Source organism: Rhinopithecus roxellana, chromosome 13 (assembly GCF_007565055.1).
Source record: "Rhinopithecus roxellana isolate Shanxi Qingling chromosome 13, ASM756505v1, whole genome shotgun sequence".
Classification (NCBI taxonomy): Eukaryota; Metazoa; Chordata; class Mammalia; order Primates; family Cercopithecidae; genus Rhinopithecus; species Rhinopithecus roxellana.
This window is the reverse complement of record NC_044561.1, coordinates 4,916,035-4,936,123: the sequence shown is the minus strand read 5'-3', so window position 1 is coordinate 4,936,123 and position 20,089 is coordinate 4,916,035. Positions and strand designations below refer to the sequence as shown.

The following is a 20,089-nucleotide window of genomic DNA, read 5'->3' as shown; positions in this document are numbered from 1 at the left end:
CAAGAAAGAAGGATCTCTGGGCCAGGGAAGAGGCAGCTGCATTCGCTGGCTGCGAGGCTGAGGCTCTAGGTGTGGATATGCTGGGGTGCTCCCCGAAGCCCCCAGACCTTTCATATGTTAACATTCCCGTAGATGGGACATGTAGGACCCCTGCCCTGGGCCCTTTTTTCAGTGTGACTCTCCCTACAGGGTGAGGAATCTGAGGTGTCAAGAAGTGGTATCTCCCTAAAACTTGTGCCTCTCCCTTTAGGCCATGCACAGGGACAGAGACCCTGGAATTCCCTGCCCCAGTAACCCCCAGCCCCCATACACAGCCTGCATGGGCCGCCTCCCTGGCGCGTCCTGCTGAGGGTAGGCTGTGCACTGTGTGCGTGTGCCTCCAGCCAAAGGTGGCTGAATGGTGGCCATGGGCAGGGTAGGGTGTGTGTGCACACAGCTTGGGTGTACAGGCTGGGGTGTCCCCACAAGCACGCCCGAGGGTCTTTGTGGCACAGGACACAGCCCTGGATTCATGTGTGTGCTTGGTTTCTTGAATGGTAAAGTTCGTACTTATTTTCTGGGTATGCTTGGTGGGGCCTGTCTGACACATGGGGCTTGGGGCCATGCCTGGAGCCCCAGTTGCATGGGGAGGTGGGGTTAAGAGCAGGCCTGTCCCCTGCTCAGCCCTTCTTCCCACCAAATCAGCCACACGTGAGGAGGAGCACACTCCACTGTCATTTTACCCAAAGTTTCCCTCTTGGCTTTTGTTAACATTCTGGCGCAATATCAGAAGGATTCCAGTCTACATCGTGGTCTTCTTGAGAGCTCATATTTGATTTCCGCTTTAGCTCAGTGGACTTTAGCCTGGAGGAATCCCAGTGAAGAGTTTTTAATGTTGACCTATGGAACTTGTCCCAGCAGCAAACCACAGATACTGTGGCGTGGGGGTGAGCAACTCTTGTGGAAACAAGGCAGTTCCCTTCTTCAGCTGCATAGGAGTGCTTCAGGAACCTTTTGGGCTACATTCTTCTTGTGATTTCTTGACTTCCAGGAGGGGAGGGAAGTGATGTCTGGGTCCCACGGTGCACATGGCCATCCCTGGTGCTGCCCTTCCAGGAGGAACTGCCAGGTCGGACATGGAGACGAACCCGGAGAGCTTCCTTCAGGTCTGGTCGGCCTTCGGGGCATTCCTACCAGTCTCAGAAGATGACAGTCTGCAATCATGTTATCAGCAACGTGGAAAAAATAAGGGCAGTGCAGTTTTCATGTGTGTAAGGTTAGCAACTGCCCTTTCTTGGGAAAGTTTTCGTGTGTGTGAGGTTAGCAACTGCTTTTTCTGTATAAAATTTTGACCATTGTACCTTTTACGTTTTAAAATGTCCTGTCTTTCCGTGTTAGAAAAGAGCTGGTAGTTTCTAAAGGATATTCTTACTTGGCAAAATAAAAAGTAAGCAGGCTTATGTTATTCTACCTTCCAATTTGAAGCAGTTTTATTGAGTTATAATGAACGGGCGATAAGTTTTGGCATATGAATCCACTATGAAGCCATCATCGCAAACGAGAGTGAGAAGTCCACCCTCTGAGGGTTCTTCCTGCTACTTGGGGTCCCTCTGGCTCCCCTTTCTTCCAGGCCACCACTGCTCTGCTCTTTGTCACTGTAGAATCACTTGCATTTTCTAAAATTTTATGTACATGGAATCATACAGTATGTATTCTTTTTTTTTTTTTTTTTTTGAGATGTAATCTTGCTCTGTTTCCCAGGCTGGAGTGCAGTGGCGTGATCTCAGCTCACTGCAACCTCCGCCTCCCAGGTTCAAGCGATTCTCCTGCCTCAGCCTCCCAAGTAGCTGGGACTACAGTCGCACGCTGCCACGCCCGGCCAATTTTTTTGTGTTTTTAGTAGAGACTGGACTTCACTCTTTTGCCCAGGCTGGTCTCAAACTCCTGAGCTCAGGCAGTCTGCCCGCCTCAGCCTCCCAGAGTGCTGGGATTACAGATGTGAGCCACCGCTTCTGGCCAGTATATATTCTTTTTACAGTATGTATTATTTTTAGTCTGGCTTATTTCACTCAGTAAAATTACTTTGAGATTGTTGTAGCATTTATCAGTTTCATTTTTTTAAAAATCCAATGCATGGGCATTTTACAATTTGTTCATTCACCTATTGACGGACGTTTGGGCTGTTTCCACTTGGTATAATCACAAATGAAGATGCTATGTTGTGAAAAGATGTTACAAAAAAATAAGGTGCTGTCAACATTTGTGTGCCAGTCTTTGTGGGGACATCTGCTTTCTTTTTATCAACAATTTAATGGAGACAGTTGCCCAGACTGAGCTTGAACTCCTGGGCTTAAATGATCCTCCTGCCTCAGTCTCCCAAAGTGCTGGGATTATAGGTGTGAACCACTGCACTCGGCCAACATCTGCTTCCACTTCCCTGGGGTAAATACCTAGAGTGGAATGGTTAGGTGATTTGGTGGTGTACGTTTAACATGTCCAGACACTGCCAAGCTTTTCCAAAGTGCTTTGCACACCTCACCAGCACTGGGTTCTAGTTACCCCACGTCCTCCCCAACACTTGGTATGTGTAGTCTTTTGTGTGTGTGTTTTTTTGAGACGGAGTATCGCTCTGTCGCCCAGGCTGGAGTGCAGTGGTGCCATCTCTGCTCACTGTAAGCTCTGCCTCCCGGGTTCATGCCATTCTCCTGCCTCAGCCTCCCAAGTAGCTGGGACTACAGGCGCCTGCAACCATGCTCGGCTAATTTTGTATTTTTAGTAGAGACGGAGTTTCACCGTCTTAGCCAGGATGGTCTCCATTTCCTGACCTCGTGATCCACCCGCCTTGGCCTTCCAAAGTGCTGGGATTACAGGTGGAGCCACTGCGCCTGACTGTATGTGTAGTCTTTTTTATTTTTGCTGTTCGGTAGGTTTAATTTGCATTTCCCTTGTGAGTAAGGGTGGTTACTCTCTTTTCCTGAACCTATTTGCTGTCCATGTATCTCCCTCAGTGAAGTATCTCTTTAAATCACTTGCCTGTTGAAAAAGTTGAGTTGTTATTATTAACTTAGTTTTGAGATTTTTAAAAATATATTTTGGATACAATTCCTTGATCAATTATATAATTTGCAAATATTGACTCCCTGTCTGAGGCTGTCTTTTCATTCTTTTAACAGTGTCTTTTGAAGAACAGAAGTTTTAAACATTTGCTGAAGTCAATTTGTTCTTTTATGGCTTGTGCTTTTATGGTTGGTGTCACAGCTAAAATCTTTGCCTACTCCCACGTCACAAATATTTTCTCATGTGTCGTCTAGAAATTTTATAGTTTTGTGTTCTACATTTAGGCCTGTGATCCATTTTGAACTTTTAAAATGTGGTGCGATATGTGAATTGAAGGTTTGTGTGTGTGTGTGTGTGTGTGTCTGTGGATAACTAGTTGTTTCAGTACCCTTTGTTGAAAAGTCCCCAAAACTTTTGGGGAAAATTTCTAATTGGTGAAACCCAAAGGTCTGGGAACTGCGGTTCTGGGCACTTGGATCTCTTCATGACTGTTTACTGTTCTCAGCTTCCTACGGCATGGCTTTCTCTTTATCCCACCCGGGAGTCCCCGGCTCCTGACAGCAGGGTCTTTATCTTTGGGTAGGGCTGGGAAAGGGACTGGGCGATGCCCGCTGGATTCCGCACAGTCTCTCTCCTTCTTCCCTGGGCCATACAGAGGCTTCTGGTTGGTGGATTCTGGGCTTTGTCTCATTTCCGGAGGTGACTAGAGGGTTGCCAGGACAGAGAGGTGGAGGGACAAGAAGTCTTCTGTGCCTGGATGGGTGGGGCGGGGCTCAGGCTGAGAAAGGTGGGAGGGGCTGTTCCCCATTCTGCGAGGGCTGACAGCCTTGAGACCTGCAGCCAGCTGAGACCAAGGGAACTGGGCTCTGCTCTGGGCGCTGCTCTGGGCCACTGCTTTACCTTGACCAGCTTTATGACTGGAGGGGATGGGGGTGGGAGGGGCTAACACGTGTCCATTCTTTTCCCTTCAGTCACAAAGTGACTAAGCAGTCTCCAAGCCTGTACCATTGTACAGCAGCTTCCTTGGAGGTGGTAAAGTCTCCATCTGCTTTTTGATCTGGGGGCAGTGGGTTCTGACTCATAAACTGCTGGTATTACTAGTCCTAGCACTAGTAGTTCCACCACCACCTAATAGTGATGGAGCTTTCTTCTGCTGTAAGCACTTTGTGGATAGAACCCGTTCAGTCCTCACAACAGCCCTGTGAGGTGGCTGCTGTCCGTTTTACAGATGAGGAAACTGAGGCACAGAGAAGGTGACCATCTGGAAGAAGTCTTTGGGCTGTGCTTTTCGTTATTGAACATTGAAGGATAGATATGGTTTAGCATTTTTCATTAGCTCTTGAGCCAAATAGAGTGTTTCCATGACCCTCTTCCACATCTTCATGTTCTTATCTGCAACGGGGAGGGGTCGGACTGTCTGAGATTAAAATTCTTGAGTGGTTCTCTGTTGTTACCACAATAAAATCCAAACTTGTGGTCTGACTCCTGCTTACCCCTTGAGTCTCATCTCTTGCCACACTCCTGAACTTCTTGCGTTTCTCCCTGTGCAAATCTTGTCTCTACTGCATATGCCATTCTTCCCGTCTTTGCCTGCTGAACTCATCCTTCAAAACTTGGCTCTAGTTTCACCTTCCCCTCCCTCCAGGTGTTTTGCCTGTGGGCCTGCAGAGTGAATAGTCCACCCCCACCCCCCATACTCCTCATGTGTGATATGACTGACCTGTTTGTCTTCTGTGGGGTTAGGAGCTGGGTAGGCGGAGGGCAGGGGACTGCTTTTTGCATTGGAGTGCGCAGTTCTTAGCTCTGAAATGGCACATCATAGGCAAGCAGGCTCTGTGGGATGAACAGTACAGGCATGAGTGACATGAGGATCTGTGGTCCTAAGACTGATTCATTCTTTGGGAGGAGTATCCTTTCTTACCCAAAGCCAGTTGGTTTGTGGCCGTCTGTGATTGCAAGTGCCTAGGGCTGCCCTCATGTGGAAAGTCACATTGACTGACTGCAGAAATTAGCTGTGTTTAAAAAGCATTCATTTTTTAAACCTGTTTAAATGCTTGAACTGGCATATATATATATATACACACACACATATATTTCCCCTCCAAGAGAATGAGTTTTATTTTCTTTCTTTTTTTTTTTTTTTTTTGAGACAGAGTCTCACTGTGTCGCCCAGGCTGGAATGCAGTGGCACGATCTCAGCTCACTGAGGTAATCTCTGCCTCTCAGGTTCAAACCATTCTCCTACCTCAGCCTCCCAAGTAGCTGGGACTACAGGCGCCCACCACCATGCCCAGCTAATTTTTTTGTATTTTTGGTAGAGATGGGGTTTCACTGTGTTGACCAGGCTGGTCTTGAACTTGTGGACCTTGTGATCCACCCGCCTTGGCCTCCCGAGGTGCTGGGATTACAGGTGTGAGCCACTGCACCTGACCTTTTTTTTTTGAGATGGAGTTTCATTCTTGTTGCCCAGGCTGGAGTGCAGTGGTATGATCTCTGCTTACTGCAACCTCCACCTCCCAGGTTCAAGCGATTCTCCTGCCTCAGCCTCCTGAGTAGCTGGGATTACAGGCATCCACCACCATGCTCGACTAATTTTTTTGTATTTTTAGTAGAGAGGGGATTTCATCATGTTGGCCTGGCTGATCTCGACCTCCTGACCTCAGGTGATCCACCCACCTCGGCCTCCCAAAGTGCTGAGATTACAGGCATGAGCCACCACGCCCAGCCGAGAATTGAGTTTTCTATCATGTTAAGAAATGAACTAGACCGGGTGCAGTGGCTCATACCTGTAATCCCAGCACTTTGGGAGGTCAATGCAGGAGGATTTTGTGAGCCTAGGAGTTTGGGACCAGCCTGGGCAACATAGTGAGACCCTGTATCTACAGAAAATTTAAAACTAGCAAAGTGTGGTGGTATGTGGCTGTGGTCCCAGCTATTCGGGAGGCTGAGGTGGAAGGGTCGCTTGAGCCTAGGAAGTCAAGGCTACAGTGAGCCATGATTGCGCCACTGCACTCCAGTCTATATGACAACTCACTCCCAGAAACAAAAAACAATTTCTTTGACCATCATTCAGATCGTGGATTTAAGTTTCTACATTCCCAAATGCATGTGATGTCATTATAAATTTTATGGTAAGCTAAAAAAAAATCTGAGTTTTGAAAATGTTTATTTGGAATGTGTGGGCTGGGGCCAACATGAATCAGATTGGATCAAGTTTGGTAGCTCTTTTTGAAAGAGAAGGAAGTTTGGAGAGCAATGTTAACTGAACTGCATTTGGTACAGTTAGAGCTGTTTAGAAATGTTTTGCTACATTTCACTGAAATCTTCATACCTGTGGCTACATTATTTTCTTCCCAAGCTGCTGTAGTTAGGAGCAGTTATACTTTTGGCCAGTGGACCCTAAACCTGGACTCTTACGGGTTGCTGAATTTGAACCAGATTTTCAGTTCATTGCATAATGTATTTTTTTCTTTAATTACAAGGAGGCAGGATTAACCAATCTTGGGAAGTAGAAGGTTGAGTTGTACCTTGATGAAGATGAGTTCAAGCTCTATTTGGTTGTAGTCCTCTCTCTCCTGCTCCAGCCATGATGTGCCCCCCCACCCCTCACACACCCCACAGCTGTCTGTGTCCTTGTGGGTTCTGTAACTGTGAGGGTCCTAGTAGTAGCTGTGAATGAAAAGTGTTCAGGGACTATCTTCTCCTTGTCTTTGGTGCCTGGGACAAAACCTATATTTTCTAAGTGGTTTTACTTTGGTGTTCTCTGGAACAGGCATTTATGTATTTATTTATTTTGTTTTTGAGCCACAGACGTTGAGTTTATAGACGTAAACCACTATGTCCAGCCTGGAACAGGCATTTTAAAATGTGTTCTGGAGGTTTTATGGCTCACGCCTGTAATCCCAGCACTTTGGGAGGCCGAGGCAGGTAGATCATGAAGTCGGGAGATCGAGACCATCCTGGCTAACACAGTGAAACCCTGTCTCTATTAAAAATATAAAAAATTAGCCAGATGTGGCAGTGCACACCTGTAGTCCCAGCTACTTAGGAGGCTGAGGCAGGAGAATCGCTTGAACCCGGGAGGTGGAGGTTGCAGTGAGCCGAGATCACACTGCTGCATTCCAGCCTGGGCGACAGAGTGAGACTCTATCTCAAAAATAAAAAAGAAATTAAAAAAAAGGAATGAATGTACCAGTCTTCTGAACATGGTGCCGTGGGTGTGTGTGTGTGGTGGTTGCTCCTGGACTCAGGGTGGGGTATCTGGAACCACATGGTGGGTGGCCAGTGAGGTCCCTCAGGGGCAGAGCCACCTGCGTTTAGGGGTATCATCTAGGGGCTGGAGATGAAATTTTTATCTGTGGGAAGCTAAGCAGCCCATGTAATAACAGTGATGATCAGTGTTGGGGCACCCAAGGTTAGTGCTGTTACCACTTTTTTACACATAAATGAAATGGAGGCTCAGAGAGATAGTTAAGATATTTGTTCAGGGACACATGGGTAGTAAGTGACAGAGTCAGGGTTTGAACCCAGGTCAGTCTTGGTGTGTTGTGTATAGATTCAGACACACCCCCGACCAAGTCATCAAGAATGTCTTCTCATTGACTACGCATCAAGGGTGGGTGGGGTGGACTCTACAGGCTGTCTGAGGGGTGTTGGTAGTCAGGGAAGGTGTCAGTGGAAATGGAGTATCTATGTATGTGTGCGTGTAGGTATGTGTGATTTACGTTCAGTAAACTTTACTCAAGAAGGGGGTCTTAGGGGCTTTATTATATAGGCAGTGGGAATCAAAGGCTTTTAAGCAGAAGAGAAAGGTGAGACCACATCTAGGTTTCGGGAAGGTTTTTTTAGAATGGGAAGAAAAGGGTAGAGATTAGATGCAGTAGCTGCTGCTCCTTCTTAGGGTCTTTGCACGTGGGGTTCCCACTCCCTGGAATGTTGTCTTCAGGTCATAGCATAAAAGCCCGCCTTCAGTGGTCACTGATGTTGCTCTCTGCCCTGAAGTAGCCCTCTGCTGTGTCTGAAGTCATCATGTTCCCATGTGGATTTTAGTGTGTATCTCCAAACCCCATTAGAGTGTCACTGTCATGCACACGCACTCAGCAGAGTGTAGGGCCCCGAAAGGCCTTGGTGAACTGTGGAGGAATGAGCCCTGAAGTGGCAGGTGGTGAGATCGAGCCTGTCTGCTGGTAACCGTGCTGGGAAGGGGTGGCGAGGGGAGAGGGGAACCAAGGTCACTTCTTTTAGGTGTTTGATTTCGTTTGACCAGATGAATACTGCCCTTGATTGATACTCAAGAGTGTTTTCGTTGGGGGCTGTGGCGCTTTTCTAAACAGCCAGGATGATTGCCAGACTCCCTGACCATGCTGCAGCCCAGCGTCTTGGCTGACGCAGTGGCGTGGTTTTGCTTAGCTTGAATTGCTTTTCCTTTTCTGTTGGGCAAGTTCTCTTTTGTTAGTGATCATTTCCCTCTTTTAAATCTCCTAGCATAGTTCCTGGTCTTCTTTTTCTTGTTTTTCCCTTGCCTGATGCTTTCTTTTTCTGTGTTAATTCTGGGAAAAGGGAAATCACCTTGAGAATGCTTGGCTAAAACTACAGAGCGAGGGATGGTTGTTTGGAAAGTCAAGCATGAGCCTTCTAACTTGGGGCATTGGTCCAATCAAGACCTTGATGTTTCTTTGTGTTGGGGGTGTGGGGTGAAGCTAGGTGGCTGGTGGCTCTACAGTGGCCCTGTGGTGGACATGAGTCCTGCAGTCAGCAAGGGGTGGGCAGGGGGGGCGTGGGAGGGTGGAGAATCACTATAGTCGGAGGTGAGACTGTGGAGAACCTGGGTTTGCTCAGTGATTCCTGGGTGGGGAGGGATTAGGCACCTGGGAGACTTTTCAGATTCCTAGGAATCAGACCTTACCCCTCCCTCTGAATATAATGTGGTGAAGGCAAACAGAAGCTTAAAAACCAGCTGGAGCTGGAGCTGGATGACACGTGTATGTGTCTGTGTGTATGTCTGTTGGAGGGGCTGTTTTTTGTCCTGTTTTCCTTATGTTTTGCAAATGTTTCAGTACCAAGTGGGTCCTTCTCAGGAGTGGCCGAGGGCTGGTGGCAGTGTGTTCGGTTGCACCTCGGTGCTGTAAAGGTGACCCTCCTGGACCTGGCCCTGGCCCTGCATATGGAGAGAAGTGAGGCCAGTGGGGGGCCACAACAGAGCCTTGGAGTTTGCCCATCTGCTGCCCTTGTTGGCAGAATGTGGAGCCCATCAGGAATGGCTTGTGGGAGACAGCCAGTCTCTGGGGTGAGTACCCCATCCAGAGAGGTGCACAGCTGATGGAGTCTCGCTCTGTCGCCGAAACTGGAGTGCTGGAGTGCAGTGATGCGATCTCGGCTCACTGCAACCTCTGCCTCCTGGGTTTAAGCGATTCTCCTGCCTCAGCCCCCAAATAGCTGGGATTACAGGCATGTAACTCCTCCTCTGAGTTTTACAGGATTACAGGCATGTAACTCCTGCCTAAGTTTTGTATTTTTAGCAGAGATGGGTTTCACATGTTGGCCAGGCTGGTCTTGAACCCCTGACCTCAAGTGATCCTCTCACCTTGGCCTCCCAAAGTGCTGGGATTACAGGCATGAGCCACTGTGCCCAGCCAATACACACTTCCTGATTTCATTTTCTTTCTTTCTTTTTTTTTTTTTGTGATGAAGTCTCACGCTGTTGCCCAGGCTGGAGTGCAGTGGTGCAATCTCAGCTCACTGCAAGCTCCACCTCCTGGGTTCACACCATTCTCCTGCCTCAGCCTCCCAAGTAGCTGGGACTACAGGTGCCTGTAACCACGCCCGGCTAATTTTTTGTATTTTTAGTAGAGACGGAGTTTCACTGTGTTAGCCAGAATGGTCTCGATCTCCTGACTTGTGATCTGCCTGCCTCGGCCTCCCAAAGTGCTGGGATTACAGGCGAGAGCCACCGCGCCTGGCCTGATTTCATTTTTTGTAGAAAGCAGCTGGCTTTCCTGACCTTTGGTTACCAAACAGGGCAAGCAAATCTACATATATCATCCATCTCTAGGGTTTTGTTTAGAACAAGAAAAACTAGAGGTGGAGCCCACTTTTGTTTTCCAGCCTCTCCTCAGCTGCTTTTTTCAGGCAAGTAGTTGCCTCTTTTGGGGTCTCACTGTTACTGAGCTGGGCGTTGGTGTGCTGAGAAGGAAGACCTGTGCTCTTTGCCTTGGAGATGTTTTCTGCCCTCTTGGTGTTAAGATAATCTTGGAAGTGTCAAAGGCCACAGCTCTGCAGCCTTTTGGCATAGGGGAGGTAAGAGAAATTTCATTTTCATTTCCTTCTGGTTTACCCTGCTCCTTATTCCCAGATGCCCTGAAACACCGATTAAAGGGAGTAGTTTTTACCCCAGGAACCTTTGCAGCAGGTGTAGTCAACCTGCTGGCGTGGGTCAGGCAGTGCAGATCCCAGTCATGCTTTTCTCCTGGCCATGTGGGTTTTTACCTCATCTCTAGATCTAGTTTGGGGAGATGTAAGATAGGACCAGTGCTTTACTAGGTTCACATATCAACGTCAGGGTAGCTTCAGGGAGACCTGGGACTTAGAGCATTTGTTTCAGGTGGGAAATTGAGAATTCTGAATTCCGTACTCTTATTAACTTGTCCTGGTCTTTAAACAAATTATATAGTTGTTTCTTTTTGTTGAGGGCAGGAAGAATTTTATTTAGGAAGTGCTAAGTACTAGGCTGTGTATGGTGGCTCACACCTGTAATCCCAGCACTTTGGGAGGCTGGGACAGGCAGATAACTTGAGTTCAGGAGTTCGAGACTAGTCTGGGCAACATGATGAAACTCCGTCTGTACAAAAAAACATAAAAATTAGCCAGGCGTGGTGGTGCACACCTGTGGTCCCAGCTACTCAGGAGGCTGAAGTGGGAGGATTGCTTGAGCCCAGGAGGCTGAGGCTGCAGTGAGCCAAGACTGCATCATTGCACTCCTGCCTTGGTGACAGAACCAGATCCTGTCTCAAAAAAAAAAAAAAAAAAAAAGTGCTAAGTGCTGTACCCATAGCCTGTGCATAGCTTCTTCAGCCCAGGTTTACACTAGATTATTTCCTGACCTGACATGACATCTGATCAGTGGTCATTAAGTGTCTGTCTCATGAGATGGGGACTGACCACCAGTCAGTTAACTGAAGAACAAAGACAAAGATTCTTAAAAAACAGTACATAGTTTAGGGATGTAAAAAAATGATAGGCATGATAGTGTGCTCCTATAGTCCCAGCTACTCAGGAGGCTGAGGTGGGAGGATGACTTGAGCCCAGGAGTTTAAGACCAGCCTGGGCAACATAGCAAGACCCTATCTCTTAAAAACAAAAAATTGTCTTATGTCTTATGTCAATCTTTTATTGTCCTTTTCTTTCACTTTCAGTTTACTAATGAGAACTGCTAGTTATTTTTTTTGCATGTGCCACACCGATAATTGATTGTCTTCAATATCTGTTTTTTCTTTTTTTTTTGAGACAGAGTCTTGGTCTGTTACCCAGGCTGGAGTACAGTGGTACAAGCTCGGCTCACTGCAACCTCCGCTTCCTGGGTTCAAGTGATCCTCCTGCCTCAGCCTCCCAAGTAGCTGGGATTACAAATGTGTGCCACCATACCCAGCTAGTTTTTTTTTTCTTTTTCTTTTCTTTTCTTTTTTTGAGATGGAGTCTCGCTCTGTTGCCCAGACTGGAGTGCAGTGGCATAATCTCGACTCACTGCAGCCTCCACCTCCTGGATTTGAGTAATTCTCTTGCCTCAGCCTACTAAGTAGCTGAGACTACAGGCATGCGCCACCACACCCGGCTGATTTTTGTATTTTCAATAGAGATGGGGTTTCACCATGTTGGCCAGGCTGGTCTCGAACTCCTGACTTCAGGTGATCCACCCGCCTCAGCTTCTCAAAGTGCTGGAATTATAGTTGTGAGCCACTGTGCCCGGCCTAATTTTTGTATTTTTAGTAGAGATGGGGTTTCACCATGTTGCCCAGGCTGGTCTTGAATTCGTGACCTCAAGTGATCTGCCTGCCTCAGCCTCCCAAAGTGCTGGGATTACAGGTGTGAGCCACTGTGCTGGGATTACAGGTGTGAGCCACTGTGCTGGGATTACAGGTGTGAGCCGCTGTGCTGGGATTACAGGTGTGAGCCGCTGTGCTGGGATTACAGGTGTGAGCCGCTGTGCTGGGATTACAGGTGTGAGCCGCTGTGCTGGGATTACAGGTGTGAGCCGCTGTGCTGGGATTACAGGTGTGAGCCGCTGTGCTGGGATTACAGGTGTGAGCCGCTGTGCTGGGATTACAGGCGTGAGCCGCTGCGCTGTGCTGGGATTACAGGCGTGAGCCGCTGCGCTGTGCTGGGATTACAGGCGTGAGCCGCTGCGCTGTGCTGGGATTACAGGCGTGAGCCGCTGCGCTGGGATTACAGGCGTGAGCCGCTGCGCTGGGATTACAGGCGTGAGCCGCTGCGCTGGGATTACAGGCGTGAGCCGCTGTGCTGGGATTACAGGTGTGAGCCACGGCGCCCAGCCTTGTTGTTTCTTTTTTGAGGCAGGGTCTCTCTGTTGCCCAGGCTGGAGTGTCGTGGTGCGATCATGCAGCCTTGACCTCCTAATGACCATGACAAGCTAGTGTTTTTTATTTTTAGTAGAGACAAGGTCCTGCCGTTTTGCCCAGGCTGGTCTTGAACTCCTGGGCTCAAGCAGTCCTCCTGCCTCGGCCTCTCCAAGTGCTGGGATTATAGACATGAGTCACTGTGCCTGGCCATTAATTAATTTTCTTTCTTTCTTTTTTTTTTTTTTTGAGACGGAGTCTTGCTCTGTCGCCCAGGCTGGAGTGCAGTGGCCGGATCTCAGCTCACTGCAAGCTCCGCCTCCCAGGTTTACGCCGTTCTCCTGCCTCAGCCTCCCGAGTAGCTGGGACCACAGGCGCCCGCCACCTCGCCCGGCTAGTTTTTTGTATTTTTTAGTAGAGATGGGGTTTCACCGTGTTAGCCAGGATGGTCTCGATCTCCTGACCTCGTGATCCGCCCGTCTCGGCCTCCCAAAGTGCTGGGATTACAGGCTTGAGCCACTGCGCCCGGCCATTAATTAATTTTCTTGGTGACAATTGAGAACTTAGACGCAACATGAATGTGGAATTACAAATGTTACGAATTTTCACCCAATCCTCTATACTTGTTTTGCCATAGCTGTAGTTTGGTTAGCAGGTGGTTTCTTTCTTTTTCTTTTTCTGTTTCTGTTTCTTTTTTTTTCTTTTTTTAACAACTTGTTTTAATAGAAACTTGTTAATAGTGTTTGTTTTTTGTTTGTTTGTTTTTTTGAGACGTAGTCTCGCTGTCTCCCAGGCTGGAGTGCAGTGGCGTGATCTCGACTCACTGCAAGCTCCGCCTCCCGGGTTCACGCCATTCTCCTGCCTCAGCCTCCCAAGTAGCTGGGACGACAGGCACCCGCCACCGCACCCGGCTAATTTTTTATGTGTGTGTTTTTCAGTAGGGACGGGGTTTCACTGTGTTAGCCAGGATGGTTTCGATCTTCTGACCTCGTGATCTGCCCACCTCGGCCTCCCAAATGCTGGGATTACAGGCTTGAGCCACCGTGCCAGGCATTATTAATAGTTTTAATAGAAACAACGATGCACATATTTCATGGGTTTATGTAGTTAAGTGTGTGTATATATTTATACTATATGTATGTGTATTATATGTATGTATGTTTGTGTAATAAATCTGTGTATGTAAATTTACAATAACAAGTACAGTTGGTATAAGCAGGGGTTTGCAGACAGACGTGTTTCAGCACACTGGGCAACATATGAGTTTGTCACATGTGGTCAGGACGCCAGGGGGATCCATTAATCCATTAATAATTTAGGGATTTTGTCCTCAGGAATCCTAAAGGATTCCTGCCTAGAGGAGGCAATGTCTGTATTTAAATAACTATAACCCCAGTTAGAAAGTGGCAGGTGCCTTAAGAGAGAGCATATACTCCCAGAAGGAAGAGGCCAGAGAATTCATAGAGAAGGAGGTATTTGACCTGGGCCAATTACTTCTTTCTTTGTTTTTTGAGTGTTTTTATATTTAGTTAAATATGTATTTCTTTTTTCTTTTCTTTTTTTTTTTTTTTTTTTTTTTTTGTTGAGACGGAGTTTCGCTCTTTTTGCCTAGGCTGGAGTGCAATGGTGCGATCTCAGCTCACCGCAACCTCCGCCTCCCAGGTTCAAGTGATTCTCCTGCCTCAGCCTCTCGAGTAACTGGGATTACAGGCGTGCGCCACCGTGCCTGGCTAATTTTTGTATTTTTAGTAGAGACGGGGTTTCTCCATGTTGGTCAGGCTGGTCTTGAACTCCCAATCTCAGGTGATCCACCCGCCTCGGCCTCCCAAAGTGCTGGGATTACAGGCGTGAGCCACCACGCCCGGCTCTTTTTTCTTTTCTTTTCTTTTTTTTTTTTTTTTTTGAGACTGAGTCTCGCTCTGTCGCCCAGGCTGGAGTGCAGTGGCCGGATCTCAGCTCACTGCAAGCTCCGCCTCCCGGGTTTACGCCATTCTCCCGCCTCAGCCTCCCGAGTAGCTGGGACTACAGGCGCCCGCCACCTCGCCCGGCTAGTTTTTTGTATTTGTTAGTAGAGACGAGGTTTCACCAGTGTTCGCCAGGATGGTCTCGATCTCCTGACCTCGTGATCCGCCCGTCTCGGCCTCCCAAAGTGCTGGGATTACAGGCTTGAGCCACCGCGCCCGGCCTCTTTTTTCTTTTCTTAAGAAAAACTCCTAGGCTGGCATGCAGTGGCATAATCTCAGCTCACTGCAACCTCTGCCTCCTGTGTTCAAGTGATTCTCGTGCCTCAGCCTCTTGAGTAGCTGGGATTACAGACGCCCGCTACCACGCCTGGCTAATTTTTGTATTTTTAGTAGAGATGGAGTTTCACCATGTTGACCAGGCTCAAACTCCCGACCTCAGGTGATCCACCTGCCTCTGCCTCCCATAGTGCTAGCATTACAGGCGTGAGCCACTGCACCTGGCCAGATATCTCTGTATTTCCATACATCTATAAATAAAAACACAAACAGATGAGCCATCATTGGGCCTTGGGCAGTGGTATGGACACTTGAATTGTTTTTGAAGTTTCTGTGTCTCAGCCCGTACAAGTGCTGGCTGTTTCTCCTAAGCAATGGAGCATTGAAGTACCCCTGTTGTCTATGCTGTATTGCAGGGGGATTGGTCAACAGAATGCATTCCTTTCTGTCACAGTTCGTTATACTGGTCAAAGTTCTATGGTCGCCAGCTAACCTGAGCATAATCAGTTCCTTGGAAGACTTTGGGTGAGGTGGCCTCATAGACTCATAGGAAACCTGAAAAGAAGCCAGAGGAGAAACCACTGTTTTGAAGGAGTAGGGAGATTTCCCAAAGCCCAGCTGGAATGCTGTTGCCTGGAGGAGGAACCAGTTAAGGGGCAGGGACGAGCCTTTTTGGAAATGCTTTGTAGAATCCCCTAGGGAAGAGGAAATATATAAATCAAGGGCCAGGATGCGAACATACTTTTGAATATGTCTCAGATCTGAGTCCACTTGAATGTCTGCAGGCCGAAAAGCATAGCACATCATTCATAGGAACTCCAGCAATGTTGCCCGACTGCCTCCCACAACTTACCATCAGTGCGGGCATGGAAACCTTCCTGCTTTCTGCTCTGTGTGGGTGGGTGAATGTGAGTGAGGAGAAACACTGTCATTTTATAGTGAAGAGCCCAGCTTTGCATTCATTCAGCAGGATGAGGGTGGACTTTTGGCTCTGCCACTAACACAGTGTGGGCCCTGTGCTCTTCTTGTGTTGTGTGTAAACAAAGACTGTGATATTTTCTGTTAGATTTCTCAGCGTTATAGGTTATTGCTTTTGTTACTGTGTGCTCATGCCAAGAGAAACAGAAGATGTATAAACAGCTAGGTGCTAATCAACTCTTGACTGCTTGTTGTAGCAGAGCCTTCCACAACTTTCTCCTGACCCTCACAAACATGCATGTTTTTAAAAAAGGGAGGAACCTACTGTAGGCATTATTCAGCAGCTTGCCATTTTCACTTCTCTTGAGCTTACACACTTCTGAATTTAAGCTCTTTTGATAACAAATAATTGAAAAAAGTGCATGGCAGGTTGTAGGTGCTCACTGTGGAATGAATGAATGAATGAGCCAGTAAGTGACTGTTGTACTCTGGATCTCTCTCCAGGTCAGTAGTTTTTAGTAGTTATGCCACACTGAATTGCTCTAGTCTTTTGGCAGACTTGTACTAGCAGTGTATGAGTGCCCCTGTATTAGTTTGTTCTCACACTGCTGTAAAGAACTACCTGAGACTGGGTAATTTATGAAGAAAAGAGGTTTAATTGACTCAGTTTCACAGGCTTGGCAGAAAGCATGGCTAGGAGGCCTCAGGAAACTACAATCATGGTGGAAAGTGAAGGGGAAGCAAGCATGTCTTACCATGGCAGAGCAGGGGAGAGACAGAGAGTGTGAGGGGGAACGTGCCATACACTTCAGATCTCCGAGAACACACTTACTATCATGAAAATAGTAGGGGAAATCCGCCCCCATGATCTAATCATCTCCCATCAGGCCCCTCCCCTGACGCATGGGGATTACCGTTTGCCATGAGATTTGAGTGAGAACACAGAGCCTGATCACATCAACACCTTTTGCTGGGCATTTCCACCAGTGCTAGATGTCGTGGTGTTTGTGCTACTCTGATGACTGAAAATGGTATTCCAGTCTTAACTATTATTATTATTATTATTTTTTTTTTTTTGAGATGGAGTCTCACTGTGTCGCCCAGGCTGGAGTGCAGTGGCCGGATCTCAGCTCACTGCAAGCTCCGCCTCCCGGGTTCCCGCCATTCTCCTGCCTCAGCCTCCGAGTAGCTAGGACTACAGGCGCCGCCACCTCGCCCGGCTAGTTTTTTGTATTTTTAGTAGAGACGGGGTTTCACCGTGTTAGCCAGGAGGGTCTCGATCTCCTGACCTCGTGATCCGCCCGCCTCGGCCTCCCAAAGTGCTGGGATTACAGGCTTGAGCCACCGCGCCCGGCCCCAGTCTTAATTATTTTTAACTAAACTTTTTTTTTCACCACTTTATTTTAATTTGTGTTTTCCTGAGTACTGGTGAGGTTGAGCATCATTTCATATGTTTATTGATCATTTGTATTTTTTCTTCTATGAATTCCATACCCATATCCTTTCTCCGTTTTTTCGTCTACTGGATTGTTTTGAATTTTTAGGAGCTCTTTGTATATTAGAGCTATAAATTATTTGTTGTGTGCATTGCAAATGCGTCCCCAGCTATTGTTTCTATAATTTGTTTTTACATTGGTTAGGTGTGTTTTGCCATAAAATTTTAAGATTTTTATGCGAATTTCTATTTCTTTGTAAAAATGTTTCTTCGTAAAAATGTTTCTTCTTCCATTCATGGTGTAGATAAAGTTACAGATCAGTCTCATATGAATGTCATATGTGTTAGTGCATATATATGTTTATATATATTTGCAACATTTTAAAGTATGTTTCTAAATCAAATAATAATTTGAATACAGTAGTGTATTGAAAGATTACTTTTTCAGGACCAAAAAAGGTTTACTCTAGCAATGCAAGGATAGCATAACATGGCTCAAGGATTAGAGCATGGTTTGCCACAGCCTTGTCATTTACTAATTCTCTGACGTTAGCCAAATTAGTTAATCTCCCTGAGCTTCAGTCTCCTCATCTATAAAATTAGCAGGACGATTACAGTACTGCTGTATAGGGTTGATGGAAGGACGAAATGGGGTATCTGTGAAATGATTAGACCTGGGCTTGGTGCATAGTAAGTGCTCAGTTAATGTTATACATCACAATTCACTGTATCACATTAAAAAGAAAACCCATGTGGTTATATTAATATATTTAAAAGACATGTAATACAATTCTGCCACTAATCTTAATGCAAATCTAAAACAGTTATAGAATCTACATAAATATAGAAATAGGTGCCAACACCCAGCAGCAAGCCTATTAAGTGGCCATTCTATGACACTCTAGGCATGACAGGGAGACCTGCATTTAGCACTGTTGCCCCAAATCTGTGAACCCCTAGATAATCCTGTGGACTTGTCAGGTTTGTGGGGACAGGAGCCAGTCTGTCACCTGGACCTGACTAGTGTTGCCTCTGCTCTGTCTGGAGCAAGTGTGCATTAAGGCCTGTACTTCCCAGTGGCCTTTCACCAGGGTGTAGCTTCTGGCCTTGCCGTACAGGAACCAGGAATTCCTGGGGTTGGGCCGGGAAGAGGATTATTAAAGTGATAAGCCTGGAGGCATTTTGAGAACTACCTGTAAGATTTAGAGTGAGGAGGGTCAGCAGTGGGTGGGTTAGCCTGGCAGGTGCCAATGTTCTGTACTCCCTCTAGGCGAAGAATTAGCACAAGGCATAGTTTTTTAGCCTCCTTTTCCTTTCCTACATGCAAAATAAGATGACTGCAAATGGTGGGGGGGAGGGGGGAGGCCTCAATGCTTTGACCCCTGTAGGGTTTCAGCTCAGATTGGACCTTCCAGACTGGCCTGGAAAGCCATGGGGGGCCAGGGTGTCTCAGCATTGGCCCGCTTTTGGCCTGGTGTTTGTTGAACATCTATCAGTGAGTCTTTTTCTTGTGTCTGTCTTACAGCATTTCTCTCATCTACCCGTACTTTAGAAATGTTTTCTTAGGTAACTTAAAATTTGTGTCAAACAAGAGGTGATGGATATATAAGTTTTGGAGCATACTGATACATACCTGGGAGCCAACCTCCTAGCTGGAGAACTAAACCACTGTGCACCACAGGGAAGTACCTGGTGGGTGCTCCCTGCCAGGAGCAACTGGGAACTGTGCAACTGGGAATCTCTGCTTCCAGTTATTCACCATCCAGTGCGGCATGACTAGGGGTAAAGGCATTCTAGAATAGTTCATCATTCCTGCACTTTTTTTTTTTTTTTTTAAAGCATATTGACAAGGCTCTGGTTAGAAAAAGGAAAAAAGAAAAGAGTACTTATATACATGTATCTGTAAATAATATATACTATTTTTATTTATGAAGTTTATAAAAAGAGACTCATAAGTAGTCTGCAGATTTCATTTTCATTCATTTTTGCCACTGGATAATTTTTCATTGTGTGCACGCTATATATATATATATATATATATTTATATTTGTATATTTTATTTGTTTTTGTAGAGACGGTCTCGCCCAAACTCCTGAGCTCAAGCAATTCTCCTGCCTCAGCCTCCCAAAGTGCTGGGATTATAGGTGTAAGCCATCGTGCCCTGCCCCCTTTCTACCTTTTAATAGATATATTTTAGTTTTATTTTTCTTATGAGTAAACCACATAATGGGGGACTTTGTCTAGTGGATTTCCGTATCTTGTAAAAGCATTAAGCTAATAATTGAGTAGTGGCATTGGGTTTAAGGGAGTCAGTAGGTTAAACTGATACTGTTGGGACAGAGGGTGATGTGAGTGTCAGAAGACCAAAATGCCACCCTTGTTACAATATAGAGGAAGTGGTGGACTAGAGCTCATCTGCGGTGCAGGCAGGTAGGCTTGCTGACTCTCCCTGACCCACATTCTAGGCCCTGGCACAGTCTACTCAGTAAAGGTCAGCTGGGTCTGCAGAGGAGATACACTTGCTCCAACTGGCTGCCTTGCATCAGTCTGGGTGGAGAGTAAAGGAAAAGAGGCCTAATTTCCTGTGCTTATGATCTTTTTTTTTTCTTCTTCTTTTTTTGAGATCTCACTGTGTTGCCCAGGCTGGAGTGCAGTGGCACGATCTAAACTCACTGCAACCTCCACCTCCCAGGTTCAAGCAGTTATGGTGCCTCAGCCTTCCGAATAGCTGGGATTACAGGCACACACCACCATGCCTGGCTAATTTTTGTATTTTTAGTAGAAGCAAGGTTTCACCATGTTGGCCATGGCTGATGCTTATGATTTTTTAATGGATGGTCTCTACCCAAACAAGAAGCCTGTACATGGTACCTGCCTTCTGCCCCTACTCA

General features: G+C 46.8%; 1 protein-coding gene across 3 annotated transcripts in view; it reads left to right on the top strand.

Annotated features, from left to right (window-relative positions):
- The window catches only part of PACSIN2 (protein kinase C and casein kinase substrate in neurons 2), a 151,790-nt gene that overhangs the window by 20,615 nt on the left and 111,086 nt on the right, over positions 1-20,089 (top strand). Inside the window, exon 1 of one of the 3 annotated variants that reach the window (XM_030913875.1) lies at positions 9,936-10,332. The exons of the other annotated variants lie outside the window; for them this stretch is intronic. The gene's annotated coding sequence lies outside the window, so the exon portion shown is untranslated. Of the gene's footprint in view, positions 1-9,935; positions 10,333-20,089 lie in introns of those variants that run through there. 3 annotated transcript variants of the gene reach the window in all.